Raw genomic sequence first — 27,168 nt, forward strand, 5'->3', positions numbered from 1 at the left:
CACCCAGGACATAGAAGGTGCAATAAACAAGTTTGTATTAGTCAGGCACTAGGAAAACTGAAGGGTGGAAAAGAGAAAAAATAATTTTGACTTCTACCAGATACACTTTCAGTCATCTCACCACCTTAGGAACCACTGGACACATGTAATTAGATGCAGTGGAGTCCATAAACGTGTGTTAGTTTTCTACAAAATTCAGAGAAGTTGCACAAGTATGTTCACACACCTGGTGAATTGCTTTTCAATATGGCAACATGCTGTCCCTTTTATTGTTTTAAGCCATTTCATTTAGAAAAGTCAGATAATAATTTCTAAGTGGAATTTCGGAACAACAAATCTATTCTTTTCCATTAGTTAAGCAACCGTATTTAAAATACAAACAAAGGTCTGAAACAGACCCTGACATTTTGAAAAGGATGCCATTGATTGTACAGGTCATTACACAGCAGATATTTCCTGAGCCTGCTGAAATCAGTTGGAAAAATATTCATCACAACAGCTCTGTATTCAGTAAGTACAACAATACCATGGCATGAGACTCTTTCCTCTGTAGAAAATACGTGTAACCTGATGAGACTAGACTTGATCTAGGTATCAGCCACATCCTAAGTGAGATCCTGAATATATGTTTCTAGAAAAAAAAAATGCTTCCGGTGGTGTGGAGCTTCCCAGAAATGTTTCTTTCTCACCGTACAAGAAACACAGCAGTAAACAAGGAAATGTTGCAATTAACAATTTTAAAATACGGATTTTAAAATAATCTTCAAAATATTATTTACCTGAAATCTATGCTTTCCAGCTTCATTAGAAGGCTCAAGCCTCAGAAGTGGGATGACATCAAAGGTTCATTACTTTGAATTAATTGTAACCCCTTACCACTCTTTGTCTGGGTTAACAAAAAACTGAAATCAAATGGTGTGATCCTATAGGAAAATATGTACACTAAACATATTTTACTCTTATTTCTTCTGACTAATTGCAGGATTTTCATATCATTAGGAAAGTTATGATGGATGATACTTTTGAAATTTTAAGTTGTCCTGAAAACCAAAAAGGGTTGAAAATACTGAGTTATATTAATGATCCCAACAAGAAGCTTCAGTTTGACATCTCTACGTATTTTGATTTCATTTATATTTACTTCTGAATTACTCATGGAAGTTTCTTCACAGAATCATAACTGCATACAACTTTTGTATTACATTTCACATATTTTCTCTACTAGTAGATTTTCTATGTCAAATCGAGATTCCCCTTCTCTCTCATCAATACAGCAAAGAGAGATGGCTAGGATTCTCTAATATCCATGCATTAGATCAAGAAATAGCTGCGAAAAGCAAAAATTTGTCCTGGGAAACCATAAATTTGTGGACACATACATTTGTGGTTTTGTTCTGCACTGGAAAGAAAAATAAGCTTTTTGCAGGACAGGAATACTTGTTTTTCTTGAAATACGCCATTTTCAGGTCCAGGAGTTCAGGATCATGTTTTTACCTAGAGACTTCTTTTTTTCCCTGGATCCCTACTTGGAAGTGACCATCTGTAAAACATACCACAGTATCCAAAGATCTATGCTATGCACTCCTAATAAAAGGCCTACTTGTTCCACACATTTGGGACACCAGACTAGGACTCTGGAGACACAGCACTTGGCACTACAATGGCAGGGGACTTCATGAAAGTCAAGTGAATTCATCTCTGAGATTCACAGCTTTTTTATTTTCCACAATTCAGCATTTATAATTCTAAACAAATTTGTACAAAGAGCTCTGTGAACTATATACTACATGATTATCCCTCAGATTAAACCAGAAAGCATGTTACAACTGCTAGGTTATAGCAACTCAACACTCAGCAAAGTGTGTTTCTTTATGTTGTGTCATGCTAAAAAACTACCAAACTCTTTTTCTTCACTACAAACCTCTTAGAGAATGGTAAGATATTTTTTTTTCCCCCCCAGTTATTTTAGTAGCAATTATCAGCAATGCTATTGCACCACATGGCTTCTCGTGACCTGGGGTGACACTGCTGAAACAAAAACAGCAGAGGAAGTAAGTCCTTTGCAGCCCTGCTTATGTGACTGCTTCTATCTTGTCTGACACGCTGGAGACAACCGCCAAAGTTAAAAGGCTAAGTTGTGACAGCACGAAGAGAAACTCTCACTCAACCGAGACAAGTTCATACCACACTGAGAAAAAAACATGGATATGCAGCATACACTTTGCACTGTAGCCTCTTAACTTGCAGTCAGATTTTTTATTTGAACACACAGACTAGCTTCTATCCAAAACCTTTGAAAAAGACCCTCAAAACCACCTTCTGAGGGAAGGAGGAAAGGGATGGAAAGGAAGGAATCCCAAATAAAAACCCAACCCACACAGCTACTTGCACTTCCCTGGCCCAGCTAAGTTTACCTCTGTATTTGTGTCAGTAACTTGTTTGTCTAGCTCACAGAACAGCACCTTTTTCTATGTTTCTCCTCAGAGTTACATGACCAGGACTCATCTTGATCCTTATCTGAACTACCAAACTACAGGCGAGCAACAGCGCAGGGCAGGTTACACTGGCATCCAGGTTTCAAATGCAAATGTTACTGTACTCCTAAATTATTGTAAATATTCGTGTCAAAACAGGAAATAGCCAGATTGTGACATCCTCCACAGAAGATCTTGATGGAACCGCTCCTTGCGTAAGATACTGCCAAAAGTGACTAAGAGACATAACATCAATAGGTTTGCTTAAGTCACTTTGGATTATTTTTCCCAAAGACACCTTCCTATGTATTAGTACAAAACACAGATTCTTCCTGCTCTGTTACAGTTACATTGTTGTATTCTCCAACAAATGAAGGACAAATAATCTTCACAAAGTGTACACTACATAAGGACACTGACACAGTAACAGTTTATTATTCAACCAGACAGGAGTTAAGATTAAATGTGACTGACAGTTGCTGTTAATTGTTAAAGGTCAGCAACCTTCTGCACTCTAAAAAAAGTAATCCTGCAATTAATGAAGAACATAAAGCTCAATTCTAGTTAGGAACAAGAACAAACCACATTGGCCCATAGCTATTGTATTAACTGAGTGAAACTGCTGGATTTTAATTGATGTATTCTAACCTGTCCTGTTCGAGATCATGGCCTTATTAAAACACCTGATAGTTCAGTGGTGTCAGATGTTTGTTGCGTTTCTTTTTTACTTCTTCTACACAGACCCACTGCTAATAATAGACTTTTTTTTACTTTCTTTTTTTTTTTTCTTTCCATTAAGGCATTTCAAAGAAAGTCTGCAATAACACCATCATCTGCTAGTGTTTTTGCACAATTTAATACCATGAACCGTACTACTACATTCGAATAACAACACATATTAAATTTCATTTGGCATGTGGGAAAATAAAATGAAAGGATGAGTTCTGAAACATAAACAGGATCAATAGATAGGATTCTACTTCATCATACTGAATAATTACATCCTGGCATGGTGCCCAAAGCATATTCATCGTGAAGAGACTACAGTGTACAGTGCACTGCTGAAGTCTGACTTCCTCAGACAAAGGCTGTAAGACTCTGACAAATCAGCAGGTCTTACAGATTTTCTTGCTATTGCTGCATTTTAGGTTCCTGGAAATTGTTAAACCAAAGCACTGCAGTTCATTAGCAAGGTCCATAAATGCAAGAGCTTTTAATTACACGTTGTGTAAGAGCTCACATTGTACCGACTACATTCCCCATGTCTCACAGCTTGCAGTGGGTTGTTTCCCTTTCAGGGCTGCTCCTTAGCCTTTAAGGGCTGAGGAAGGCTAACCCCAGCATCTGTACCACAATGAAACACAATATTGTTCCCACCCTGCTGCTGATGTGAGGCTGGGCCATATGTTCAGCTCAAAAATAAGAAAATTTACACTAGGAGACCTACGTCTTCTGTTGCTTTTTTACTTTGGAAATACGCTTTATTTCTGGCATTGCCTAAACTACTTTATTCTGGCCTACAGGAAGAATTTCTAACACTTTACCTTATTAAAAAAACAAACAAACAAACAAACAAAAAAAAAACACGGAAAAGCAGCAAACACCCAATGCACAAACCACGAAAGCGAAAGAGGTTTCACTTCCTGGTTGTGAGAGCTGCATTGTCAGTCCTGCAGCAGATGTCATTGTTGGCTGCATTTGCTTGACTTGCAGAGGTTGCCAAAGAGGAAATAAAATTTGTCATTTGCAAAACGCAAATTTTTTGCTTTTCTCAGAACCATCACCCTCCTGTATGTTATCCTCCTGACATAACACCATTCATCCGCCCTGTCAAAGGTATTTTATGCAACTGTCAAGGTTAATTCCCATGGAGTACCAATCACAAGCTCTACTGTACAGCACCCATACTAAACATAAAGAGTTTATAATACACCTAAAGACATTGCATTAGAATATGCTTCCATCCAAATCAACGAGATATGATACTACATCTTAAAATGAAGATCACATAACTTACATGTTTGTGGTTTTTTTTCATACTGAAGTGAAACACAAAAGACCGAATTAATTATACTTAACTATACAAAATACTATTTTCACCACTTTTTTTTTTTTTTCTCAGTATAACAGCCATGACTTACAATGACTCTGCTTAAACCTGAGCATGAGAGCCAACACCACGGTAAAATCCCTTCCTCCTCCAAAGCAGGAGCAGGACTGAAACGTGCTCATGGCATTACCCCAGGCAGTTACCGAGGTACTGCACTGGCCTGCATGGATCCACCCTCAACTAGGGGCCAAAAGCCAACAAGGAGTTCACAGGAGAGCAAGGGGCTTGCACTACCTTTCCTGGGGAACAGGGTTATCACAGAGGAGTGCATTTTCAGATGTCTTTTCTCCTTGTGGCACTCCAGCCAGGGGTTGCACTCATGACAAGCTGTATGGGATATGAGAGGGAGCCATGGGGCAGCTGGCTCTGAATCGAAGAATGGTGGTATGCCATGAAATGGATTTCCTGTGGCAGAAGTGAGGACAAACCTCATGCCTATGCATTATTCATTTCTTAGTAGACCTCGGAGAGATTTCTTATCCAAGGCCTTCCCAACAGGCAGCAAGCAGAGGTGATCTGCTGCCCAGTTGTTGCACTTCCAAAGGGAAGATGAAAAACTTTTTCAGTCTAGCACCATAGTATCATAGAATCATAAAGGTTGGAAAAGACCTCCAGGATCATGTTCCAACCATCCCCCTACCACCACTGTCACCCACTAAACCATGTCCCTAAGCACCACGTCCAATCTTTCCTTAAACACCCCCAGGCACGGTGACCCCACCACCTCCCTGGGCAACCCGTTCCAATGCCTGACTCCTCTTTCTGAGAAGAAATGTCTCCTCATTTCCAACCTGAACCTCCCCTGCTGCAACCTGATGCCATTACCTCTAGTCCTATCACTAGTTACCTGTGAGAAGAGATAAATCCACACTTCCTCCTTCTCTATCAAAAACAATTTATTCTTTATGGAAGGCCACAAAGCATGTAGCTTTACTCTTTCTTCCTACTGATACTCAAGGACTTTTCCACTGTGATTACCTGTTCTGAAGTTTAGCAATGTAAACGTTTCTGAAAATTAAGTAGCCAGCTTGGACAAAATGAGTGTTTCTTTCCTGACAACACATAGACGCACGCAGATCAGCTAAAAACTGCTCATTCATATTACAGGAACTGCATACTGAGAAAACACAAAGACCGAATGGTCAGTCAAAGATCTCACTCTTTCTTGCCTCATCTAGGTACTTGACTGGAAAAATATTTAAACTCCAAGTGCAACTCTATGCCAGTTGCACTGCATCTCTTCCATGACACAGAATAAGAAGGCTTTGGTTTTATGTAAGAGGAAAAGACTCATCAAAGACATGGCACTCTGAAGAACTAGAAGGCATAGCTTCATTATTTCATAGATCCATTCTTTTATAACTGAGATTTTTAAGTTCAAAAGCTTGTCCCCATTACTAATTCTTTATGTGACAGACCTGAACAAGAAGAAAACGTTCCGCCTATTTAAGGCAAAGTGAAGAAAAAGGCAAATGTCTCTTGTCCAAAGCACAGGAACTAAGTGGTTATTTACATTACTTTGGTTTACTTTGATGGGACAGTAACTTGAACTAATCATAGTCAGTTACTGTTCTGACATAGGACAAGATTAACAGGACTGGTACTGTTTTTTTTGCAGGCAGCCATCTACACCTCCACATAGCAAGACTATAAACTCACTCTTCCCAGGTCACATACCTATCAGTTACTGCGTAAAACACCCACTAAAATCAGTGACAGCTTCAGAAAAATAACCAGGGTTATACCTGGATCTCTTAGCGCATATAGCAAAGGTTGAAGCTCAGTCCAGCTCAGTTCAGCACATATCCAATACCTATCGCTGTTCACTGAAAGGAAAAGAAAATGTTAAAGATAACACAGAATTTTTAAAAAGCTTTTGGCAAGGGCAGACTGATCTTAAAACTGTTTTTATATTAATGCTCTAATGGAGGATTTGAAAGTGTGCTGTGCTTTCTTTTTTTCTTTTTTTTCTTTTTTTTTTCCTTGTCAAAGTCTGAACAAAAGCAATGCAACAGGAGTACTATCGTGTGGACACTGTGTATGGACTCACAAATTCCTCTAAACTTGAAATGTCTCTTTTGAATGCAAACAAAACTAGAAAGTAGAAAGGCTAATACTCTAGTTACGAACATGCTGAAGTATTGTTAATGATCAGAATAAAAATATTCAGTTCTCTAGCCCTTTGAAAACATAATAATGCTTTGTTCCTAACCTGGCATTATGCATTACTCCTTCCCAATAGAAACAAACAAACAAAGCAAACAATCAAACAAAAAATACTAGAAAATTGTGTATCTTAATATGTCAGTTGACTATAACTATTTCCTGTTGCCATTTAGAAATCATGGCAATTTAAAAAGACATCATACTTTCATAGAAATTCTGAACTTTGACGCAGCATTGTTGAAAAAAATGGAATATGAACACAAAGAGACCTTTTAAGGTGCTCTGCTGGTCTCCCAAATATAAAACTAAAAAAAAATACAAAATTTTATACCCCTGTCTGATTCTACCTTCTCAAACAGGCAAAAGGATCTCCACATGCAGCCAAACTTTCCTTTAAGGACAGAAGGGTAGGGTAGGGACAGGTGCCTTGGCATTTGAAGGCAAGCAAAGTCTGAAGATGAAGAGTTTTCCATTTAAAGCATGTTCCATTTTAGGTCTGAGAAAGCATTACCCCAATCTGACAGCAGGGGATCTGTTTTGAAATTTGAAATGGCTTCATCTTTTGCTCAGCAAGGGCAATGAGATGAAAGGGATTAGAAACCTGAACTGCAGCTGAGACTAGAATCAGTTTCTATTTTCTAGCAGCTTAAGAAGACAGCATTGTCCTATTGCTATTCCTTTACAACATCTGCAATTTACAGCAGTGCTGCTCTTCTTTTTGTCTCTCAGTGACAACACTTCTATCATTATTGTGTTTAAAGAGCATTTGCTGAGAGATGTTTAACAGTCGCATTTGAACTCTCTGGATTGAAACACTCTATTATTTTCATCAGCTATCAAGAAACTTTGTACCTCTTCCGGAAATTCACACTTTGATAGAGGCTGTCAGCAGATTTGTGTGTATATGTGCAATGTGAGGAATGAGATATTTCATAGCGTTACACAACAGCAATGCAAAGTATGACAGCAGCTTGTAGCTGACTATACAGGCAGGCAGGCTGGCAGAGAACCCGCACCTCTCACTAGGATTATGTACTGCATCTACTTCCACCTGCAAGCTCTGAGACTGCCTGTAATTGACATTGCAAAAGGACACTCCATACAGCCAAAGGGTAAATGGGAGAGACCGCAAAGCCTGCATTTAGACATGCATCACTGCCTAAATCAAGATCTATTTACAGGCCTCCTATGGGTGCAGAGTAACACTATCATTAGTGCCTGTCTGTTGTTCTCTAGCACAGATAAGAGGTTGACCTCTAACCAGGACATAGCCCCAATGACAGATCCAGGTAGGCAAGAATTAATTGCTCTGAGCAAGTATATCTTTAAAAAGTCACTGCTCACTTTGTGTCTAACCATGTTTTGTAAAAAGGCAAAATCCACATTTAAAAGTCTCTTCTGATTTCAATGTGTTTTTCTTGTTAGTTGGGATATTAAATAAACACATAGAAAAGTGTTCTTTTTCTAAAAAAAGAAAATCGGTTGCAACTATACTATGAATCAGTCACACAAGTGTTACTCCCCAGGTGTTAGCAGAGTGCAGAAAGAGATCGTATGGGGTTGCATGGGGCCATGGCCAACCTGGTCTAGTGGGTGGCATACCTGCCCATGGCAGGGGGGTTGGAACTGGGTGATGTTTAAGGTCCCTTCCAACCCAAACCATTCTGTGATTCTATAATTGGGATGCACCTGGTCAGCAAGTCCAGCCTGTTCCTGAAAGTGACCTTATGACCAGAAGAATTTGGGAATTGCTGTGATCATGAACTGTTTCAGAAAAGAAAACATATCTGTCTCTCTAACCCCAAAACTTGTAGTATCCTTAAGCACTTTTGAAATACAGTTTCACGTAAATCCATAAAAACAAGTCTTTTATGCCTAGAGACATGGTCAGCCTCTAGTCACATGCATTTTTCACAGCAGTTTCTTGTTTTATAGTTTTGTTTTCAAAGGCCAGGCTAGATTACTGAGATCAGCTACTCTGACTTTCCTCATTCAGCTGATGAGAAAACTATATTCTCTGGGTCTTGACTAATGACTGAGCAGTGTTATGCTTTGTTAAATTAATATGTGTTTTTCCTGTTAAAGAGCATTAGAAATCATATTTTTGTAGTACCCTAACAGAGTCCAGATGAATGGAAGAGTTTTTTTTTTTTTTTTTAAAGAGAATAAGCTGCTTCCTTTGTAGAATATGGTGGAGAGTTAACCTTGGCTCAGGGGCAGACTCCTGCCCAGCTCCTCAATCACTCCTGGTGAGCGGGAAAAAATCAGACAAGAAAGAGTTGAGACAAAGGGAGATTGCTTAGCAATTACTATCACAGGCAAAATGGCCTCAACTTGGGGAAAATTAATTTCACTGACAGGTAAAAGAAACCTAGACAGTAAGAAAAAAAAACAACCACCACCTGCCCTCCTTTGCCCAGGCCCAGCTCCATGTCTTCACTCCACAGCCTCCTGTGCCTGGGTCGGTGAGAAGTCGGTCAGGTCCATGGCGGTTCCTCTCTGCACTCCTTCCCTCTCTAACCATTCTCCTCTGGTTCTCCCCACCGCAGCTCCTGTCAGGAAGGCTCTGAGCCCACCTGGGCTCTCCACAGAGACCACACCAGGTGCCTACTCCAGGGCCACGCAGCTACTCCTACTCCTCCGTCTCCCTCCATGCTCTTCCCTCTGCTGTGTCACACACTTTTCTCCTCACTCCTCCACCTGTCCAGCATTTCTGCCATGTCCTCAGAATGCTTTGACAGAGGCACCGCAGCTGTGGCTGACCAGCCTGCACCATCTGGAATCGGCCACGACTAGCACAGGGCAGCCCCCGGCTGCTGCTATGGAGCCCTGCGGCCCCCAGGCAGGGCACGGACATTTTGTGTTGGTCCCAGTTCAGGCCTCACATACAGCTGACACAGACAAGCCACACTGAAACCTGTAATTTGTTTGGGATGTGATGTGTATGGAGAAAAAAATAAATCAAGCTGACTGTTGCAAGACTTGTTTCAAAGGGATTTAAACGATTTTTTTTTTTTTTCCAGCTACAACACACAACGCTTTGTGCTTAGGTCAGGTCCCAGCAGGAACAGAGGAGGCAACAGTCTTCTATGTATTTATTCTAGCCTTACATTTCAAGGGCAGCAGAGTGAATTGACTCATTTTGACTTTCCCATCCAGGCAACGGAAGGACAGACAGAAACCTGAGCCGCAGAGCTGGCCTAGCCCAGCTACCGCCACCTTTGCCAGTGGGCAAGGACCTCTAGAAACATATATATTATATATATATATATATATAAAATTATTATTATTATTTATTTGTTTATTATTTTCAAAAAGGAAACTGCGGTAAAACATGTCATTCGTACTGTTTCACGGTGAATTCCCTTCCCCTGTTTCCCCCATCAGCTGTGCTCAGGTGATCCCTGGAAATCTTCCCCAAAACTGAAGGTTTTACAGTTTGACAGCCTTGCTCTTCTGGAGCTCAGCAAAGTGAGAGAAATAGCACTACCCTTCCATAAGCTTTGGAGAACCAGGTGAGTTGTCTGGAAAGCACAGAGATAGCAATAATTATCTTTCTGTTTACACTGAAGGTGCAACACATTAAATTTAATCTACGTTTGACAAGAAAACAAAAACAAAAACAAAGAACTGAAAAGTTATGTCTCTGTTAGTTAGAGACATTTCCTCAGATCATTGCACTGCTGTTGGATTTGACAAAGTGATGCCAGAATGAGTGGGCTAGTAAACAAAAGCTACAGATTCATAAAAGAAGGTAGAAATGGCCAAAATAAGGGCTGCAGCCATGAGGCAGCTGCTATATCTGACTCCTACAATGCCTGTGCTACCCCAGTGAGCACTGCAAAGGTGCCTGGAAGTTTTGCCCTTGATTTCATTCAGTGACATCAAGGGAATCAGGGTCTCCTATTCAGGATTCACACTGCAGCAGGCAGCCTTCTTCACCTTCTGACAAGCACTTACTTTAAAAGCCAAGGAATAGATTAACACTGTGGCATTATTCACAACAGACTCTTGTGCAGTATTAAAGACAAAGGTGATTTATAATATAATTGCATGGAGCACCTGGACTGATCCCAATAGCAAGACTAACACTACTCTAGTGAGTGGGGGTTGACCTGAAGAACTCTTCATTCAAACCACATCCAATTTTCAGCCACAGCTAGGGAAGATTAACATAAATAAAGTATCTCAATGTTACTCTCATAAACAAAAGGCATTTAAAATTAACAGAACATGATACCACTGTCCTGGGGTTTTCCTAACTCTCCATTAACAAATTGGGATTTGTTATTCGAGAAACTAACATTCTTTTGTTCCACTTACTTAAATTCATTCCTTTGTTGTACTTTCTTAAGTTCTGTGACCCTATCACAAAGCTTAAAGTTAGGATGTGTTAAAGTAGTTTGTTAAAATTCATATACCATTTGCATCTCAATATGCTGTACTCCAAACACCATAATATTTTATGCTATTACTTGACAGTGAATAGCTTTTGCTGAAGGTCTTTCTTCTGACAATACTGTGTTGCTGTTGCATTTACCATGCAGGGATTTCAGAACTCTCTCTCTCCACTCATTATTGTGATGTCTGAGTGCATGGTTCAGTCTCCCTTTATAAATGGTAAAGAATAAGACGGTCTAATATGACAGTGACAACGCTCCACTACTGTGACAATACTTCTCTATATAGGATTTTCTGCAGCACTCAGCTTATACTCAGACCCTTCATTCACTGTCATCCATACAGTTTTACCATCGGTTTCTATGGGAGGAAGGTTAGGCCAAGGCTGAATGCTTCAGAAAACCTTGCCCACAAAGCACCGGCCCATGTTCAAGTGACTTCGTTGTAAGTAGCAGCACATACTCCAAAGCATTTTTTTGCTACTGTACAGTCAAGGTGAAATACTGCTTCTAATGCTATAGGCCAGCTTCTGCATTCTCATGTGGCTGTTCATCTGCAATAAACAGCGCTTCTAAATAGATTTTGGTTCTTATCATTTATCTGAAAAGACTGGCTTTATACACACATGGCTTACAAAGTCTTTCAGACATACTGGTGTTCGAATAAAGGACAAAAAACCTTTTTCTGTCACCCCATTACTACTGCAAACACAAACCAGAAGCTGTTTAGACATAAAAACAGAATAAATTGTGCTCTATTCTGGGGTTTTGGTCTTGGGCTATAAATCAGGCTGGCGCCAAATCATTTGGGGTTTGTTTCTGAGACTATCACATTAGAGGTGTTCACATACTCCTGGCTTACAATGACAGGCATCTTGTGATCTGGAGAGCAAGGTGAGTATAGCAATTAGATCTACATTGAACTTAAGCTCCAGGTGTAAGCACACAAAGCCCCTGGCGTGCACCCTCAGTAAGTTTGCAGATGACACCAAGTTAGGTGCGTGTGTCGATCTGCTCAAGGGTAGGAAGGCTCTGCAGGAGGATCTCGATAGGCTGAACCGATGGGCTGAGGCCAATTGTATGAAGTTCAACAAGGCCAAGTGCTGGGTCCTGCACCTGGGGCGCAACAACCCCAAGCAGTGCTACAGGCTGGGAGATGAGTGGTTAGAAAGCTGCCTGGCAGAGAAGGACCTGGGAGTATTGGTTGATAGTCGGCTGAATATGAGCCAGCAGTGTGCTCAGGTGGCCAAGAAGGCCAACAGCATCCTGGCTTGCATAAGAAGCAGTGTGGCCAGCAGGTCTATGGAAGTGATTGTCCCCCTGTACTCGGCTCTGGTGAGGCCGCACCTCGAGTCCTGTGTTCAGTTTTGGGCCCCTCGCTACAAGAAGGACATGGAGGTGCTCGAGAGAGTCCAGAGAAGGGCAACAAAGCTGGTGAGGGGTCTGGAGAACAAGTCTTAGAAGGAGCGGCTGAGGGAGCTGGGATTGTTCAGCCTGGAGAAGAGGAGGCTCAGGGGTGACCTTATTGCTCTCTATAGGTACCTTAAAGGAGGCTGTAGCGATGTGAGGGTTGGTCTATTCTCCCACATGCCTGGTGACAGGACGAGGGGGAATGGGCTAAAGTTGCGCCAGGGGAGTTTTAGGTTGGATGTTAGGAAGAACTTATTTACCAAAAGGGTTGTTAGGCATTGGAATGGGCTGCCCAAAGAAGTGGTTGAGTCACCATCCCTGGAGGTCTTTAAAAGACGTTTAGATGTTGAGCTTAGTGATATGGTTTAGTGGAGGACTTGTTAGTGTTAGGGCTGAGGTTGGACTAGATGCACTTGTAGGTCTCTTCCAACCTAGACGATTCTGTGATTCTGTGAAAACAAAACCACCCTCATACATGCAATTGTATTTCCACAGAGCATTATGGATCACCACACCTAAGGAACAATTCACCCAGACATGCATCCACATAAACCCATAATGGATATTTTGGTCTCTGTGTGCTTCCTTCCTGGACAGTGCTGTCCTCCTCCACATCTGGTATCCCAAAGGGGTAAGCAACATGCCCTGTGACACGAGGCAATTACTCTTGGTCTTGCTGTGCTACCATATAGCCGACACATGAAGCCACAGCTCTAATTGTTGGATTTTCATACAGGGCTTCTCTTCTTTAACCTAGTTTCTAGCTAAGAGCGCGGTCAGGTCCTTTGGCCACGTGTTGGGACATTTGCAACATGTCTGCCTCTTCTGCCACTGGAAATGTTAGCTGCTGCTGATCTCATGCTTAACAGCAATGGAATATGAATATCTTGTGAGCTGGAGATGCTCTCCTTCTCTCCAGGGTTAAAACCCTCTGCTGACAGCCTTCCTTCCCCAGCTGCAGCAAGAATACCCTTTGAAGAGAGAGAAAACATTAAGTCCACTTCCTCATTAGTATTTCTTAACACAGAGCAAAAGGTTTCCCACAGAACCTTTTAGTTGTGATTTATGCTGTGAAGACACTGGTAGGCAAAGCCTGGCCAGACAAAAAAGCACAGATCATTTTTCACGGATGTCACCTCCAATTCTAAGATATATTTGCTTCAGCTATCTCCCTGTCTCTCCCTGCTCATATGGCTCTCTCTCTAGTGAATTTAAGCCTAGTAAAAATATTCTTTCTTTTTTCCTCTGAGCTAAGTACACAAAAATTGCATTCAACTTGGGAAGTCTATGGACTGAAATGGTTGGAGGTGAAAGATTATTATAAAGAAGTACTGTATATGTGCCATTCCAAGGCAGTGTGGTACCCCTTCTTGGATGCCTGACTGGATTACATGAATGTGGTCTGACTAAAAACCCAGACCACCAAAGAAAATAAATGCAGCTCCAGATGGAAATAATTTTTCAGATGGTCAGTCTTTAAACAATAGAATGCTTTTGAAAGAAAGCAAAAAAAAAAAATTTTTTTCCTAAAAGCCATTAAATAAAAAATATTTGTGTATCAAAAAGACCTACTTTGCACTTTTGAACAATCCTAGAATATTCATCAGTGTTCATCGAAAAAACAACAACAAACAAAACCCCCAAGCCCCAAACAAACAAACAAACAAAACCAAATCAAAACAAAACAAAGCTTGCATATAGCATTCTCACATTCTCACAACAGCAGAGTGTGTGAGTTTTGTATATGTGCTTGCCTGAAGACAGAAACAGAGGGAAGAAGGCAAAATAATACAGTGCAGAATCATCAACAGAAACAATCCTTGGGAGATGAGCCAGCAGAAGGAATTAGAAAGCTCTTATTTGAATCTTGTGCATCTGTTTGCTAGGATAGAAGAAAATGATCAACCAGGAGAAAATCCAACGTCCAACACGTGCCTTCTAGTCTGTGCAAGTGTCCATCAGTGTTACTTGGGCTGATTAGACTTCTAACCTCCCCTTCTGCCACTACTGTTGCAATTACCTTACAGTTTCACATGCTCTACCCTACTTAACAACCTAGTTTCTTTTTAAAGCCACAAATGTTGGACTCATATTAGGACGATCAAATTAAGTAAGGTTTTTAACTCACAGTTACAGGGAATATGCTCAGTAACAGGAACCTTGGAGAATTTGAAACAGAAAGCCAAAGAAAAGACAGCCTAGAAGAACAGATCTGCTTTCTGACTCTTTTCCCAGTGCAGTATCAAGTAGATATGAGGGACAGCTAACACGTGTACCCAGATAAAGTGAATAACCTCATCTTCCTTGTTGTCCATTGAGTGCGATGACTTTCTTCAGTTTGTCCTCATAATTCCTTGCAAGGGAACAGTATCAACTCTTTTTTTTCACAGACCAAAATATATGAAGATAGTTCTCAACTAGCATTGAAGGACTAGGACACCAATGACTTACCAAGGTCAGAGGCATAGTTAGGAGCTGAGCATGTACTTCTGATGTTCTAGGGCAATATTTTGATCCCCATACCTATCGTTCCTTCCCTGCAGACAGATACACAGTACCATTCACTGAGATCTCCTTTCTGTTCAATGAAGCCATGAGTGGGACAAGTACGGATGAGAGAATGAAAGGGCACTCGAAGGAGCAGCTTTCTGCTTTACTGAACTGTTTAACTGGCCTCCCTGCTTTTTCGAAGGTCTACCTGCACACAACTGGAAGAGGAAGGACAGCTTATGCTCTCTCTGTGCTACACAAATCAGCAAAGCTTTTTGCTTTCTCTTTTTACACATCTCAATTTCTTCACAACTAAGAATACAGTCTTAAGAGTTAAATGAAATAACAACAGGGAAAAAGCCCCCCACTGTTTATATATATATTTATGTTTTGTTTTGATAAATCCATGCACTCAGGAGTCACAGCATGCGCATGGAAGCCTATGGGAGTTCACCTGTGAGAGGCATCAACAGATTAACATGGCATGTTACAGACTTAAAAATTTTATATACTTCATCACAGGCATAATGCAGAATACATAATTTAGATGAAATTCAGCCCAGATGGAAACAAGATGCAGCCCACATCCAGCCAATATAAAACAAATTTCAGCAGCACAGATCTGGAATGAAGACTATAAAATAGCTGGACCAGAGAACACGACAGTTCAGTGGATCTAATGAGTCTGGTGGATAGCTGGAAGAATAAAGAGGACAACAGGACAGGCAGCAAGATACTGAAGCTCAGAAATGGAACTTCTATTAAACCATGGAATAGAACAAGTGCATTCACTTGAGTGAAGAAATCAGTGGATGAAATATTAGGTCCCACGTGTCACCCTGTACTCTGGGAGTGAACAGCCTAATCTCAAATCACCTTAGATCTTCATGGATCAAATCCTTGCTTTCCTCTCCATTTGGTTCCCTACTGCATCTTCTTATACACCAGAATGCTTCATATAACATAAATGCTTACACTTAGTATTGAAACAGGAGGTTTTCTTTCACCTCTTGCCAACTGGACCTACAAAACATGGTACTCAGTCAACAACAAACAACAGTTTTGGTTTAAGCCACACCACTCCTTTATCCCATGAGCTATAGGAAATGGCTGAATATGGGGCAGCAGCTTGCAGAAGGTCACTGCAAATTTCTGACAAGCACAGTGTTAAGTGACATTCAAAGGCAATATTCAGATAAAAGATTTTATTCTCTATATACAACTTAGCAACATGCTGCATATCTCTGTCTCATGCGAAACTTCCAAAATAATTAGCCAAATGAACAGCCTCTTGCAAGAAATAAAACATTTAAAGAACTGATTAAATCAGTTATCCCTTGGAGACTGCTGAGAAACTGGACAGTAAGTAATTTACCCTATACTATGAGCATTCCCTGAAAACTCCTCCCACCAAACTATTATCACACCTGCTTTCTTCTTCACAAACTGATTATGGCCAAATACAGCTCCTGGTCACTCAGGGCTTTGCTCTCCGCTGATTGAAATGGCAGAACTTAGCAAAGCCAGGACTTTGTTCCTGACTGAGATTTGGGTGCTTATCAATTAAAAATAAATTTTTGAGTCCACCGCAAGGCAAAAAGTAGCTACATTTCCTTTAGCAGCAAACTACCTGCTTTCCTATTTGCTAGCTTGCAAAACAATGCTAGTCATGAAGCTTGCCAAAAAGGAGGAAACATTTCTTTTAAAGTTAAAGAAGCATAATTAGGCTTCAAGGCCTTACCATAGTCCAAGGTGAGCTCTGTAGTGGTCTCTGACACCCAGTGGTGCCAGCAAACAAAGAAGTAAGCAAACTTCAGATGAAGAAGTTGGCCAGAAGTGGTATTCAGATGACCTACAAATACTGCTGTACCCTGTTGCTGATTGCTTAAATCATGATAGGGAGTGACAAATTTCAACATCAGGTGACTGCCTTCAGTGCTCACTGTACTTTTAGTCTCTTGCTCCCTCCTTTCGAGTCTCTGGGGTCTAGTTCTTCACTTTGACACTTCAGAAATTCTGCTTAGCTATCACCCTGCCTGGTGGGCTCAGTTTCCTACAAACATCTCCATTTCCCATGTGGATGTGTTTACAGCTGCTGTACGCTTGGGTCTGTTTCAAGCAGAGCCAATTATCTGTTCTCCTGCATGATGAGGGTCATGTTCACAGCACCCCACGGCCGCAAGGGGAGCTGAGGCACTGTTCTGGAGTTGGGTCTGCTCTGCATTTCCACCTCAAATCCCATACTACATGCTGCTTTTGCTGAAGGTGGCCTGCGTTCAAGGCAGCAACAGGCAGGTGAAATTAAACTCAGCGCTTCCACCTTCCAGACAAAGGCTCCCACCACTCTCGTATGTGGGTGTTGAATAGCAGTGATGGAAAAAGGCCACTGGCAGAGGTCAGGCATCAGCGTTGTCATCTGTCCAGGGAAACGTAACTACAGTGGCCTTCTGCTACTACTGTAAGTGGCTGCTTCCACCTGAGCTAGGTGGATGGAAGCTGGGGTGAAGCAGGAGGCTTTGTATCCCCAGAGACTTTGCCTGGACAGTGGTCACGAAGGAGCAGAGCTCAGCAGTATTAAAGAAAAGGAAGAGGAGAGGAGTAAAAGCACCGCCCATATATATTACTCTTTGTGCATGCTGAGCATAACCAAGCACACAGAAATGAAGAGTAACTGGATCTGAGAAACTTGGACTCTGAAAAACTGCATTTCTCTAAAAAAATAAAAATAAAAAAAATCACTCTGAGCTCCTTGATGGCTGCAGTACTATTTCCTGTGAAATGTGCTTCACCAAAACAGTCATCACTGGCGCCACTTCCCTTCTTTAGGTCTTAGGTAAGCCATGGGCACCCAGGCTTTTCTTTGTCTGGTTCCTGTAGATCACCCCACTGGGACCCTGGTGAAATACAAATATTTCACAGTTTAAGTGGCTGCTCTGGAGATAAGTTGTAGATGTTAGTTTTGTCATTACTCTTAAAAGAGTACAATGCAAATAAATTTATATGGTGAAGCAAGAACGACAGAAAAGATTTCTTTTTCCTGCATTTTCAGGGGGAGTCAAAGTAAGAGGGTAGCAGGTAAGAGCAGTGAGAGGGTTCAGGATGAGGCTACAACAAAGACAAAACAAATCCCATGGCACAGACAAGTGAAATCCATTAGAGAATGCAAAGGTCTAAGTTCTGCTCTTCTTTACAAGCCTTCAAATAGATTACACAGATGCAAGTGTCAGCAGAGCATAGCCCTGTGCGTCCAGTCGGGCTTGCATGCAGCTATGGTTGCAGAAGGTAGTAAGATTGACAGCAGAAAACAACACTGACAGAGCTAGCCCTCGTGGGGCTGCCAGAGAAAGGTCAAAGAGCAGGCATTCAGACTAAAAGGAAAACACATCCTCACGAGGAACAGCAGTGATGATAAAAAAAAAAAAAAGTTGAGTGTCAAGATGATCTCCCATATCTTATTCAAAGATCACAGGCCCTCGAAAGGAGAAGCAATTTAAATGCCACTGGTTAATACTTCCACTTGAAGTATTTGTTCATGTGAAGAGCGGTGTGACAATCATGTCCTCTGTTATAACAACCTTATGATAGAAAAGGAAATCTGCTACTTAGGAACACACCCTTGTGTTAGGGAAAAATATATATAAAAAAACTGTAAAATATGGCATATCATCAAATTTCATGTAATGCCAATTATTTCCTAAAATTTCAAAGTCTTATCCTTTTTCCTTTACATCAGGCTCAGAAGGGAACTGCATTTCAGTTTAATGTATGCAGTTTAAAAATACATGCATTAAAAGAATATTAGAGTTGGTTTAAAAATACGCACATTTAAAGAATATTAGAATTGGCTTTTTCCCCCCTCATTTTGACCACAGTAATTGTCCTTTCCTCATAACCTATTTTTCAAAACCATTTTAAACAGGAGTATAGTTTCTTTTAAATAAAAAGAGAAAATTATTGACCTTGAAAACATTTTCCTTTTCTACTTTCTTTGAGAAAGAAAACATCTATAATTAGCATATCTCATTAACAAACTCAGCTACGCTATCATAGTAATAAGTGGTTACTGAAGTGAGACTAACATTTTAATTAAGTTCTTTTAATTTCTAGGCTAATTTTCATTGTATTATGTGAACATTTTAGTGTTACAGAAGCCTGTCCGATGCTCAAAGTCATGCTAAAAACACCATTCCTCAACAAAATCTCTTTCAGTTGCATGCCCACTTCTTTTGCTTAGAGCATTTTAACTTTTTACTCTTTTTTTTTTTTTTTTCTCAATCCAGTCTCTCACTTTATATATATATATCTAGTCAAAACAGCTCTCTTTGAGCAACCCATCTCAAGGTCCTGACTTCTTAAAGCTCAGAAAGACTACGTTATTGTTGACCTTCCCAGGTACCCTCTTCAGGATGACGCTTATTAGGCAGGGAGTTATTGGAAATTGTAGTAGCTGATCTGTATTTACTCAGCAGTGGATAAGCTGTGCTTACAACCACAGATACTGGTGCTGGTATGAAGGAATCAGAGCAGTCACATATCATGCTCAACACCCTGCCTGGCAGTGGCAGCCTCCAGGTGTTCAGCGGGTAGTAGCAGACTGCAAGGTAACAAACCTACACACCGCTTCTTCCTCGTCCCTGGACAGACAGATGACCTAAATGCATGACCCGTGACCTAAATGCATCAGGGCATCCATCCCTTCCACCTCTGCCAAGCTATTTTATACCTACTCATTTTCCTTTCTGGCCAAATCACCACGATGTGTAACTTCCTGAAGAAGTATGTCAGTGTTAGGAGTTCTTTGATAGCAGACTAAACATTTGAGCAAGCCCTGGGGTCTTTTTGTTGTCAGAGGGGCTAATTTGATTTGATTGTCTTCCAGCTAGGTTGTGAGACCAATACACAAAGGCAGCAAAACAGAATAGAAGGTGGCAGGAAAAAAAAAAGAAAAAAAAAAAAAAAGATGAGCACATGCTGAGGGCTGAGTTTATAGAGCTAAACACGTTTGGCTGGAAAAGAAATACCTTAATAAATTGGTGTTTATTCTACATCAGTGTGTACAGCATAAATGCTTATAAACAAATACAAGAACTATGCTGTCTCTTGGAAAGCATATGAAATCCAGGTGAGATATCCGATTTATTTATCTTTTTTTTTTTTTTATGCTAAGCAAGATTTAACTTACGTTCTTTTTCACCAGCAAACACTGAATCAAACCTTGATCCCATTGAATCTGTAAAAGCTGTGCCATTAAATTCAAGACAATCAAAGATTTGTCAAATTCTATCAAAAACACTTCAACAGCAGGGGGAAAGGTGTTATGAGAAATCTCTGGCAGCATAACTTCTCTAGAACATGAAAGAGTTGACATCAAAAGGTCCAGCACATATCTTGAAACATGGTCACCCACAGTTTTCAGTTTGCAATTTATTTTTGGTTGTGTTTCATTTTAGAGCTGTAAGAATGACCAAGATGAGAGCTGAGACTTCGTCAGCAGAATGAAGATGTCTAAAAAATGAAAAACTTTAAATTAATACTGCAATTAGAAGAAGATTGAACACCTGCATTACTTACTACCTAACTTGAGCAAGCTGGAAATGAAAGCAAAACTCAAGGAGTATTCTATTTGACTTGATTTCACCCAATGCTGTATAGTGCATAGGGCTAGGCTGCCTGACCATGGTTGTATTACACTTTCACAAGGCACAGGCCATCTATAAATTTGTATAACTCTGCTGGCTGCAACAGGCTCAGCTATCATCAAAGGATCAACATTGTAAACTTTAACTTCATGTACAGATGGAAAGAAAGGGGAAATGAATGTTTTCTTGGAGGTACTTGCCCAGCTTAGTTACCTTTTCAGAGGATGCACCTAAGACAAACATGCAATAAAGTGATTAAAAGATCAGCAAATGAAACTGAAACTCCCTTCCTATTTGCACAGGGTGTTAAACCACATGCATATTCCAAGGGCAAAAGTAGAGAAGAGGAGAGCTAAGATGGCTGTTGACACACTAATAAGAACAGGAGCTCTGCAGTATAGGACTGGTCTGGAGAAGTGAAGGTTTGTATTAACATATACGTGAGCACAGACCCCTGAACCAGCTGTGGGGACCCCATCTTCTCGTCAGCCTGAAAGATATACAGAAAATGGGAATGAAACAGCGACAAAGCCTCATTCCTACAACACTCTTCAACAACTCCTGATGCTCACAGAACCACTACCACTTATACCACTTCATTGCCTTCTTTCTCCACCCTACTTTTATTTATCAGCTGCCTTCTGCCCTTTCTCTCACTGAAAGTCAGTCCAGCTGTATCTACAGTAACTCACATTTGTCATATACGGATGCGTTGTGCACACACATCACGTGAATTTTTGTGTGACTTTCAAGATAACAGCTACACCCTCCCAGCACCCCAGCATTTCTTTGCAAGCTGTCACTGCTTGACTGTTCAGCTACTGTTTACAGCAAACTGATAAACAGGGCATGAACTCTTTCTGCTACATTAAGGCAGAGGGAGAGAGAAGTTCTGAAAATTAGTTTCTAATTCCCATCTGTCACTCACCTGAACTGAAGTATTTCAATTACCTCCTGCACTCCACAATTCATCAGCAAAACCTTCCAGCAGCAGAATTGTTTGAAGGCTTAAAAGCAAATCATTTTTAAAAGTATCAATCTTGAATCACTGATGATTTGACTGAAACTTGGAGTCTCTCACTAAGGCTGTTCAGATCTGTTCAGACTTAAAACACATGCAGCATTGCAATTATTACCAAGAATGCCTTAACCAATTCTTGCATGTAATCCCAGTTTATACTTCTGACATAATGCAGTTACTGAGGAAACATCAGTTTCCTCCTGCTGTCATCATCATATGAAGACCAAATCAAAGCTATAAGACACAAAAATAAATGAGGATTGAGAAGACCAGTAAAGGAAGGAAGGCCAACTGGATGTGCAAGCAAGGTCAGAGAACACCATGTTCCTCTGGAAGCCAAGCTGGGGACCAACCTGAAAAGGACCTGACTCCTGACAGTCAGGCTGTCGAAGGCTTTGCTGTTGAATACACACACATAAACAAAACCCAGAACAGTTGTGTGGCTTGGACAGTCACACCAAACCAGTCACAGAAAGCAGAAGAAGCTTGCAGGTATGGAATGACACTTTGTAAACAAAGGGTATGTTAAATATTGTTGAGGAAGATGAGGGAGATGAACATCACTGTGTCCTGAGATGGACACACACATCTGGTTTAAGGGCAAGGTCACACACAGAGGAGACAAAGTTTTTTGTTGTTGGTGGTGGTTTTTTTTTTGTTTGTTTGTTTTGTTTTGTTTTGTTTTGTTTTGTTGGAGGGCAGGGAGGATGGAGGAGCTGGCAAGGCACAAAGCACCAAGTAAAGGAAATGGCCTGGCCTAAGGTCTAGGATGATGCGGGTAACCTGACCTCACATCACCCCTCTTTCTCTCTGACCATGGAGCCAATCAGTGCCAATGAAAACACACTTCAGTGTTGAAAACACCTCCACCAAGGCAGAGTGCAAAATCTCAAAATATGCTTTTCTGTCCTGTGGTTTGATATGAGTTGTACTCTAGACTTGCATTGTGCTCTCTCTGCTCTCATTAGCAAACCATTTACTGCCTGACTCACCTCTCCTTCACAAAACACTGTAGATTTTGTTCCTGTCTGTTTCCCCTGTTGAATGCTTAATGATAAATGCTTTCCCCTCTTCCCTTTTGTTTATTACCTACATCGACTGCTTTCTGCTGAAGATCACACAACTAAATGAAACTGTACAAGCAGAAATACTTAATATTTTGCTATGGCTACCTATACCTATCTCAAACAACAAGTAAGAGGAATGGGAGTTTTAAGATAGTTGCTCTCGTTTGTATAGTAGGACTTTTAAAAGTCATTCTACCTCACATCATTGCAAGTAGCTAGCATGATTTGCATGCACTCCATGGTAAAATTCAGCAAGAGACCTAGTCCCCTAAACCAGGGCAAACTTTCTGGAATCAGGAACTACTGTGTTCTGAACGAGAATTTCGGAGCCAGACAAGTAAATATCAAAAGAATAACGAAAAGTTGCCTCTACTCAATGAACCGTTTTTTTGTTTTGTTTATTATGATTACAGTTTTCAAAGTCATCTTGTCTTTGGAATTTATGTTGCTCACACTTAAAAGTATATTTTCCTGCCCAGTAAAAGCAATAAAGCAGCCAAACATTAACTTTTTTTGAACTCTATGTGAAGTCATTTCACTCAGTTCAGCTAAGAACTCCATGATTACTTAGGACCAGATTAAATCATCTTTAAGGGCTGTGAGATGCATCCATCCAACCAAGTCACTGACAACAGCAATAGCAGTCACAACTGTATAAATGAAGCAGGGGGAGGAATACCTCTGAAGATAAAAGACTTATTATAAAAGGACAGCAACATTGATAATGTAAGAAAGTATTACAAAAATATTTGTTTCCCAGGAAGACATGATCGAGGGAAGAGAGAGTTGTGTGCTAACCAACGTAAATTATGGTAATCAAATGAAGGCTTGCAGAAAAAAAAAAAATCCTAAATAATTAGTTAAGTAGCTATGAAAAATTACTTCTGAAAATACTTAAAAAAAAAAATGCAAATTTAGTCAAAAATTTCCTTCCTGATAATGCTGAACTGCAGCCCACAGTTGAAAACGTCTGTCACTGAGGGCACTGACATTACAGACAAACATCTTCATAACCTGCCAGGAGTGCAGCAACATACAATTCCCTCACTTGGCACAAGAACTTTCAAGCAGGAATCTCACACAGCACAGCTCAGCAGTTTAAGTTAAACTAACGATAATCTATGCCTTGATGGTGGCACAGATGAGTAATACAAATTTCAAAGTCATGTGTTGAAGGAACAGCATACACCACCTTTTGTCCTGACTCCAGACTACCAGCAAATGTACTAACATCCACCTCTAAGTTAACTTTGTCTAACCTGAGACAGAAAACAGTTTATATCAAATATTAGTTAACACAATTAACGTTAATTACTTTCAAACAACATTCATTGTTTGACAATAATTATGATTTTTCTGAGTGCAGACAGAATACTTATGGGGCTACTGGGCTGAAAGTCACTTCAGGGTGAACTTGTTCTTGAAATGGATTAGTTGATCTGTAAGAGCTTTGTTTTTCCTTTGAGCACCCTTGTGGTGTTGATTCCAAAGACATGAGCATTAGATTGGATAAACGACTGCAGACTAATTGCAGAGCTTTATAGACTGGAAAATACTGACTGTCAGAAGAGGAAGTGCAGATCTATGGGTATTGAAAAAATGTCAGCAAGTTCATTTACTTGACCTATATCTTCATATTTAGTGAACAAAGCCAACAGGAGCAAAGAAAGGTCGATGATATTTACTCATTTTTTGGAGTTCCATGTAGGACCTCTTTCTGCTATTCTTTGTTTATCCCAACATTAATATTTCTTCACACAAATTGCTTATTGATGACTCATGGTGAAAGGAAACAAGGTCTGATGTTACTCCTAGGCAATAAGACCATTACAGGTTAGGAAAAAAAAAAAAAAAAAAGAGCATCACAAACTTTTAGATGAAGAGCTGTTACACTGTAGCCGGAAAAATCTGTCTTTGATGTTCCCTTTTCTCTATGGACAACCACAGTCACTTGCAAGGAACAGAAGTAATATTAAATGCAATCAATCGTATTTATACAACTGCTACTCTGTTGAACACCAGCTGCTTGCGCTCATTTCTTTTAAGAGAACTGATAAATCTGAAGAAAAGAACAGGCAAGCTGAAAGTCAGCTCAGTGTTGGGGCTTGAGGACATACTTTTAGTCAATAACTCCACCATTTGGTTTCAAAATTGAAATCACCTTTTTTTTTTTTTTTAAAGAAAATACATACCATAAAGATATAGCACAAAGCAAACAAAATATTTCATTCTATCTAAAATTACACCACATTTTCTTCACGTTATCAACAAAAAAAAAGAAACAGTTTGTTTTCAGTCACCCCTAAACAATTTCCTCCATGGTTCCCTGCTCCCCTACTTTACTTCTTATGTCCACCATACATCCACAAACCAAAGAAAATCTCTGTAAAAGTCCACTTGATGAAAAAAAATACATACACAAGCAGAATTGTGGAGGAAACAAACAAAGAAATAAAAACACACAAAAAAAAAAAAACAAAAATAAACAAAAACCAAACCAACCAATCAACCCAAACCCAACACTATTGCAACTCAAAATGATTGTTCATTTTATGTTTGCAAATTAAAGTAAAAAGAAAACAAAACCTCCAAAAAAGTTAGATTTTTTTTCCTGTGCATTGTATTTCTTCTCACTGTTTTGGGTCAAAACTTTTCAGTTGCGAGTAATTTTTGGCAGAATTCTGTGTTCCAGAATTTTATTTTGCTATGGAAACTGCCTGCATAAGAGAAGCAAAGTCATAAACCTGCCAGTTCTAGTCACAATTTCCTCTACTTTTTTACAAATCATACAAGTGAATGATTGGCACGTAGTCTTTGAACAGCTTCTCTTGGAAGATCTTTTCTTGTAGCAAAGACAGTGGTTTTCCTGCGAACACCTGCGAATTATATTCTGCAACTACCTTGCATAATAAGCTGTTAGCTGATGCAAGCTGCATGCAGTCCAGCTCCAATACTCTCTAGGCGAGCAGAACTTAGTGACAGCCCATGGGTGGTTGGCCAGGTGTTGTTGTGCTTACATGAACTGCATATCCCCTAGGAGAGGGTGGCACGACAGGTTGATGTGGCATTATGCTATCTCTGCATTGTCATTACAGTTTCCATGGAAAGTTCAAGCTGAGTTGCACCAAACCTCTCATTGCCTTTCCTTTCAGTTGTCTCTGTCCTTATCTAGTATCAGTTACTTGAATATTTCCAAGTTGTTTCTCAGATTCGTGGGTCACTGGCTTGCACAAGAGCAGAAGCAAATGTATTTGGCACCCCCACATAAACAATGGCCTCTCTCTGTTCACTGCTGCAGTGGTGCCTGAAATGATGATATACCAATGATTTTCTTGTGGTTTTGTCAGTCTCATCGTAGCAATGTTGTTGCAGTGCACAACCCCATGGCCTGCCTCTAGTTTTCCCAATACCACAGGCTGCTACGAAAGGGTGACCTCTGTTCTGTGCCCGTCTCAACAAAAGTTTCAGGAATCTGGGTATTTCTTGAGTGGTATTTAATTTTACTGGTGTTTTATTTGCTGAAAGACATTACCTGCTCCTAATGGTTTTCATGACTGACAAATTGTGGTATATCATCTCATGTCTTTCCAAATAACATTCTCTGTATTCTCAAGATAACAGAGATTAATTTGCTTAAGTGATGCAAGGATGTGAAACCTCTGTAGGTTTCTGGCTTACATTTGCACAAGGGAGACCTGAAGTTCCCTTGACTCAGCCTAGTATTAGAAACATACCACTGGAGACTGGTGTCTTCTGACTGACCTTGTCCTGCTGTTGAGAAACATACCAGCTATCACCATATAGTTCACAGGGTGAATCCCTTGCTATTAACAGCTCAAATCTCAAAATACCCCACTTGCAATGGTGATCCACCATCAGACAGGTTTTCACACCCAATTCCTTAAAATCTGTTCCACTTTCCGCTTTGTAGGTTACAGCCAACAGTTCTGCAGCCTATTAAAGGTTTTGAGCTACCTGATGTATCTCTAAGTCACACTTAAGAAGATGTGTAAACACTCCTGCTTGACCCACACATCTATTTTCCCTCCACCATTGATGCTGGTAAGACACCTCCCCACCTCTTCATGAGGAGCACAGTAGGGCTCAGAGCTGCTAGCAAACATGGTCCTTACAAAGACACAAATGGTATTAGGGGTCACGTTCCATTCTGTTAGGGCAATAGTATCACACCCCTGCACTTTGTAGGCTGTCCTCCTTTGCCTGCCCTCAGGTCTGCTTGCTGAAGCTGGCGTGGTGACTTCTCAGCACAGCTAAGGCCAGTCTGACAAGTTGGAAAGATTTTTAGCATATAAGAAATTGAGTATGTACAGAAGGTCTGCTCTGTGAGAGGGCGAGATTCCTGCATGAGGCTGTGTAAACAGTTCTTCTGA

General features: G+C 40.4%; 1 protein-coding gene across 7 annotated transcripts in view; it reads right to left on the minus strand.

Annotated features, from left to right (window-relative positions):
• Nucleotides 1–27,168, minus strand: part of PLPPR1 (phospholipid phosphatase related 1) — a 135,977-nt gene that overhangs the window by 101,291 nt on the left and 7,518 nt on the right. The window contains exon 2 of one of the 7 annotated variants that reach the window (XM_083818578.1): nucleotides 24,463–24,588. The exons of 5 other annotated variants lie outside the window; for them this stretch is intronic. The gene's annotated coding sequence lies outside the window, so the exon portion shown is untranslated. Of the gene's footprint in view, nucleotides 1–21,129; nucleotides 21,153–24,462; nucleotides 24,589–27,168 lie in introns of those variants that run through there. One more of the 7 variants, XM_083818579.1, reaches the window with a different exon arrangement.

Source organism: Anser anser (assembly GCF_964211835.1).
Source record: "Anser anser genome assembly, chromosome: Z".
Taxonomy (NCBI): Eukaryota; Metazoa; Chordata; class Aves; order Anseriformes; family Anatidae; genus Anser; species Anser anser.